General features: G+C 31.2%; 1 pseudogene; it reads left to right on the top strand.

Moving 5' to 3' along the window:
• Window positions 1–523: 523 nt before the first annotated feature.
• Window positions 524–6,470, top strand: LOC114633886 (annotated as a pseudogene).
• Window positions 6,471–6,750: the final 280 nt, after the last annotated feature.

Raw genomic sequence — 6,750 nt, forward strand, 5'->3', positions numbered from 1 at the left:
TCAGGTGTAATTTTGGTAAGTTTGTCTTTAGATGTTTTTTAATCATTATTTTCTGACAGCATTATGTATTCTTCTTTTTGTACTGTGCATTTACTCTTTTGGATATTATACTAGGAGGATTTAATTTTGGATCTAATCTATTTGGTGTTCTGGAAAATTCTTATATGTTTAAACCATTTCTTTCTATAGGATAGAGAAATTTTCTTTAATGATTATATAGCAAATATTTTCTGGACCTTAAAGCTGGGAATCTTGTATTTCTTATTTTCATATTTTTGAGGTTTAAACTTTTCATACTTTTCCAAATTTCCTGCTAATGTGATGTTAGATATATTTTAGACTTGGAATTTTCTTTATCCAATTTTCCTTGTTCTGTCATATCTTCTACATCTGAGATTTTCTCTTTCATATATTTCATTTTTTGAAAGGGATAGTATAAGGAATATTAAAGGAATTATTTTCAAGGACATAACATGTGAAAACTTCTTGAATTTCTATAAATATATATTTCCACAATTTTCAGGCCATAAAAGAGAAGGCACTCAGAAAGCTGAAGTATTTATCCAGTCACCAAATATTCAAGCTCACCAAAGCATCCATAAAGGAGACAGAACTTACAAATGTAATGAAGGTGGAAACTCTATCACCTGTTCCTCAAGGCTTAAAGTTCCTCACAGAACCCATACTGGGAGAAAACCTTACAACTGTAATGAATGTGGGAGATCCTTCACTCATTCCTCAAACCTTAGAGTTCACCACAGAATACATACAGGAGACAAACCTTACAAATGTGATAACTGTGGTAAATCATTTACACAGTACTCACATTTTCAAATTCACTACAGAATTCATACTGGTGAGAAATCATACAAATGTAATAAGTGTGGTAAATCACTTACACAGTCTCACATTTTCAAGTTCACTACAGAATTCATACTGGTGAGAAACCTTACAAATATAATGAATATGGGAAATCCTTTAAACAGTCCTCAGATCTTAAAATTCACTACAGAATCTATACTGGAGAAAAACCTTACAAATGTAGCAAGTGTGGGAAATCTTTCCGATATTTGTCAAATCTTAGAGATCACCATGGAATCCATACAGTAGACAAACCATACAAATGTAATCAGTGTGATAAATCATTTACAGAGTCCAGGCAACTTCATATTCACTACACAGTTCATTCTGGTGAGAAACCTTACAAATGTAATGAATGTGGGAAATCCTTTAATCAGTCCTCAGATCTTAAAATTCACTACAGAATTCATACTGGAGACAAGCCTTACAAATGTAATAAGTGTGGTAAATCATTTACACAGTCCTCACAACTTCATGTTCACTACAGAATTCATACTGGTGAGAAACCTTACAAATGTAATGAATGTGGGAAATTCTTCACCCATTCTTCAAGTCTCAGAGTTCATCACAGAATACACGTAGGATACAGACCTTAGAAATATAATAAGTATGATAAATAATTTACATAGTTCTCATATCTTCAAGCTTACTTCAGAATCTACTCTAGAGTTCAACTGTACAAATGTACATAATGTGGCAAATCTTTTATCTGGTGTTAATCACTCTAAGCTCACCAAAGAATCCATACTAGAAAGCAATCTTATAGGTGTAATGAATGCAGGTCATCCTATTCCTGCTCCTCAAATTTCAGCCTCAGCAGAGAATCCATACAGGAGACAAACCTGAAAAATGTGGTAACAGTGGATATTTATTTCCAAAGTCCTCAACTCTTGAGCCTCATCACTAGAATCCTTCCTGGAGACAAGCATTTCAAATATAGTGAGTGTTGCAAATCCTTTACCCTGTCCTCAAATCTTCATGGTGACCACAGAATCTGTACTGTATAAAATCATTACCAATGTAAAGAATTTGGAAAAATCTTACACTAAGAAATCATATTTTCAAATTTTAACCAAATTTAGCATGCATACTAGAGGTAAACTTTACAAATGTAAATAATATGGCATATTACTTATCACAAGCTGAATCCTTAGACCACAAACAAAGTCAATGCAAGAGACTAACATGATATGTAATTAAACTTCTAGTCTTCATACCGAAATCTGTTGTTTACCATGAGAAATGTACTAGTAAGAATTTAAATAATGTTGAAACCTTACTAATTATCAGAGAATTCCCACAGCAAAGCCCTATATTTCATTAGAAATTGCAAAGATTTTACCCAAAATCAGCTTTTATTCCTATTAATTATTTAATTGGAAAAAATTAAAAAATGTTACCTAGTACTAATCTGACCTCATTTAATAATGATATAGAATTTGTGTTCTAATAAATTAAAAGAAATAGTATTTTAAAATGTAAGGATTAAATCAAGGATAATATTAATTACTATCCTAATCAAAACCAGTTGCATACTGTTCTGTATATTTTAGTAGCATAAAATATTGACGTTTGTGAGATAAATTTTATTTGAAGATTATTGTTTTGTTAGACTTTGAGCTTATTATAGGGTATATATTATAATTAATTTTAAAACACAAATTAATCCCTTCTTTGTCAGAGTTATCAATAAATATATTACTACTGTCTTCTTTTAATCCAGCCTTGTTTGATTAGTATTCATTTTATTTTATTCTATGATGTCATCATTCTTATTCTACATAAACTTATTGATAATACCAACAGAATCTTGTCTCAAAAAATTAATTTAATTGCTTTAGACAAATGTCAAGATAGCAATTAAGAAGTGTATATATTCTGAGCAGAGAAACCCCAAGGTTTTCTCAGTGTTTGTGACGTGTGTGTGTGTGTGTGTGTGTGTGTGTGTGTGTGTGTGTTTTATGGAAACAATGACTGTCATTTCAAGGAAAATAACTTCAGGTATATGGAAAAGTACCAAGTTGTCCCATTGTTGGGTAATGAGATTGAGAATTTTAGATGAAAAATCTTCCTTGGCAAATATTTTGATATTCATTGTATGTGTTGATTATAGTCAACCATCATGCAATTATCCCACATAGAAGTTTTATTCAAAATATTTTACCCCTAGAGAAATATTTTGACACAACAGTCAGATCTATTAATGAGAACATGCTGAAAATCACAATTTTAAGACATATTTTTTAAAAAAGAAGGCAGTACTTTGAATATTTCATTTGAGTAGTATTAATGATTTCATTAAGGATGAAAATTGCAAGTGCAGTAAGTACTAATAATTATATCAGTATGACTTCAGAAATAACATTTTATGAATATAGAAAAAATTTTCTTTTATGAATGTGAGTTAATGTTTGGCATAAAAGTTAAGAATTGAGACTACACCTGGTAGATTATAACTTTGATACATATAAACTATGGTTGCTCATCTCTTCTGATTATTTTGGTTCAATATCTCTTTAATTAGATATAGGAATGGCTACTCCAGCTTGTTTCTTGTGTATATATTCTTAGAACAACTTTTTGTCAAGCACTTTCCTTTCACCTAGTGTTTGTCTTTGTTACTGAGGTTTGTATTTTTTTTTAATAACAAAATGATGGATACTGGTCACACATCTCTACATTTAGTCGGTTATTTTTTAAAAATTGGGAAATTCTGTTCATTTATAATTACAGATTTTAATGAGGATTGATTGCTAATATTTGCTATTTTGATATTGGTGTGGGGTTTGTATATGTGTGCTTGTGAGTGTGTTTATGTGTGTTCCTCTTCTTTTGCTTTTCCTAGTGTAAATTATTTATTTTTTGTTTTTTTGGGGGGGGTTGTATTTACCCTCCTAGTGCTTGAGTTATCCTCCCACTGTTATTTATAGGGCTGTATTAATGGAAATTTTTATTGTATTTGCTTTGCTTATGGATTTTTGGTTTTCTTCATTGATGGTAATTTAATGTTTTGGGGGATATAGACTCAGGTCTTATATCTGTAGTATCATATGTCTAGGCCCTTCCAGCTTTTAGATTATGTGTTGAGAAGTCATGTGTAATTTTGGTATGTTTGTCGTTAGGTGTTATTTAGCATTTTTCTCTGGCAGCATTTTATATTTTTCCTTATGTATTGTACACTTAGTCTTTTGGATATTATACTAGGAGGATTTAATTTTGGATCCAATCTATTTGGTGTTCTGTAAACTTCATATATGTTTAAATCATATCTTTCTTTAGGATAAAGAAATTTTCTTTCAAGATTATGTAGGAAATATTTTCTTGGCCTTTAAGCTAGAAGTCTTCTCTTTCTTCTATTTATAGGTTTTTGAGGTTTGGCCTTTACTTACTTTTCAAATCTCCTGCAAGTCTGGTGTGAGAAATATTTTAGACTTGGAATTTTCTTTATCCATTTTGTCTTCTTCTATAACATCTTCTTTATCTGAGATTTTCTCTTTAATATCTTTTATTTGATTGGTGATGCATATGTATAAAGCACCTGTTCTCTGCCCTAGGTTTGTAAGTTTATGTTCTGTTCATTGTTTCTATTTTTCTTTTCAGATTGTAAACATTTTTATTCATTCCTTTAATCCATCTCAGTGTATTTTCCTGTATTTCTTAATATTTATTCATTTTCTCCTTAAGGACATCTACATATTGGATTGTATTTTCTTGTTCTTTAGGGGATTTTTTCATTTTTAAATGGTCTCTATCATCTTCACAGTATGAAATTGATGGCCATTTTCTTACAATTAAGATTTGCTAGTATATACAAGGTTTGCTAGTTTACAAAGAGTTTGCAAGTATATACAGTATATGCAGTATATATATTATGTTTTCTAGTTGCAAAATACTGCCATGGGTATTGGTGAATATATTCTTCCCAAGTGTGGTTTAGCCATATGGTTCTCCCTAGTATTGGAAGGCCTGGTGTACCCTGTCGGCTGCAGTTCTATAGGATTTCTAGTAGGGTAGTGTTGCCTTTTGTGGCAACAGCATTTTAGAATCAATGGCCCAGTTGATAGTGGCTCATGTCTGCAATCTTTTGTTTGCTCAGGAAATGAGCTGCCCTTAAGGGATACAGACAAAGTTAGTGATTTATTATGCCTTCAAGATGCTGGGAACACAAGTAGTTATGTGTACTGTAAGATGCAGCATGGGATGGATTCGGCAGATCTCTTCTGTTGTACTTTCCAGGGAAACTGTCTTGTGGAGGTTTAGGGAATAGGGATCTCACATGGTAGGGCTGGGTGGCAGCAGGCCTCCAAGGATGCAGATAGAGTTGTCTACCACAGAATAATGTGCAGATCAGGATTCATTAATGTACTTCAAAAATGATGTTTGAATTTTCAAATTTAGTTTCAGAACATCATACTTTAATTTGAAATATATTTTTAGAGGTGATTATTGTAGAAAAGTTAATTTTATGCACATTATGATTTTTAACATGATTAACATTTCTCAGGGTTATATCAAAATTACGGTATCAGTGAATTTTCTTTAAGACTTGAGAACAGATTTAAATATTTGCTTCTCATATTCCTGTCATTTTTACCTAATACATTTAAATTTTTATTATGTTTCATTCTTACCAATAATCTTTTTGATGACAAAATCATTAATAAATCTATGACTAGGATTCAATCCTAAAATGAGTATTGTAGTATTTCTGTCACTGTTTTCTTTAAGTGATTTGAAAAATGATTTGTTTCCATATTAATAATTGAGAATCAAAATGAAGGGGAAAAATTTACTCTAGGGTGATAGTTGGAAAAATTTTGCTTAAAGTAATCTGTTATTTTGAATAATTGCTGATGATTTTTTTATGTTAGAAAATTTATGATATATTTCATGGAATGTTTTTTTAAATTATAGAAAGATAATATAAAGAATAACAAAGGAAATATTTTCAAGCTCCTAAAATGTGAAAAATTTTTGAATTTCTATTCATATATATTTCCACATTTTTCAGGCCATAAAAAATGAGGCATTCAGAAAGCCAAAGTATTTACCCAGTCACCAAAAATTCAAGCTCACCAAATGATCCATACAAGAGACAAACCTTACAAATGTAATAAGTGTGGCAAATCATTTACAGAGTCCAGACAATTTCATATTTACTACAGAATTCATATTGGAGACAAACCTTACAAAAGTAATGAGTGTAGGAAATCCTTCAGCAGTTCTTCTAATCTTAAACTTCATCACAGCATACATGCTGGAGACAAACCTTACAAATGTAATAAGTGTGGTAAATCATTTGCACAGTCCTCATATTTTAAAGTTCACTACAGAATTCATAATGGAGACAAACCTTACAAATGTAGTGAATGCAGGAAATCTTTGAGTTGTTCCTCAAGTCTTAGAGTTCACCACAGAATAGATACAGGAGAAAAATCTTACAAATCTAATAAGTGTGGTAAATCATTTACACAGTCTCACTGCTTCATATTCACTACAGAATTCATACTGTTGAGAAATCTTACAAATATAATGAATGTGGGAAATGCTTCACCCATTCTTCAAGCCTCAGATCTCATCACAGAATACATGTAGGAGACAGGCATTAGAAATGTAATAAGTATGACAAATAATTTACATGGTTGTCACGTGTTCAAGCTTACAGAACCCACTCTAGAGTTCAACCATACAAATATAAATAATGTGGGAAATCTTTTATCTGGTGTTATTCTCTCTAAGATCATAAAGAATCCATACTGGAAAGCAATCTTATAGGTGTAATGAATGCAGGTAATCCTATTCCTGTTCCTCAAATTTTCAGTCCCAGCAGAGTATCCATACAGGAGACAAACCTTAAAAATGAGGTAACAATGGATATTTATTTCCAAA

This window comes from Grammomys surdaster, unplaced genomic scaffold, assembly GCF_004785775.1.
Source record: "Grammomys surdaster isolate TR1022 unplaced genomic scaffold, NIH_TR_1.0 777, whole genome shotgun sequence".
In the NCBI taxonomy this organism is placed as follows: Eukaryota; Metazoa; Chordata; class Mammalia; order Rodentia; family Muridae; genus Grammomys; species Grammomys surdaster.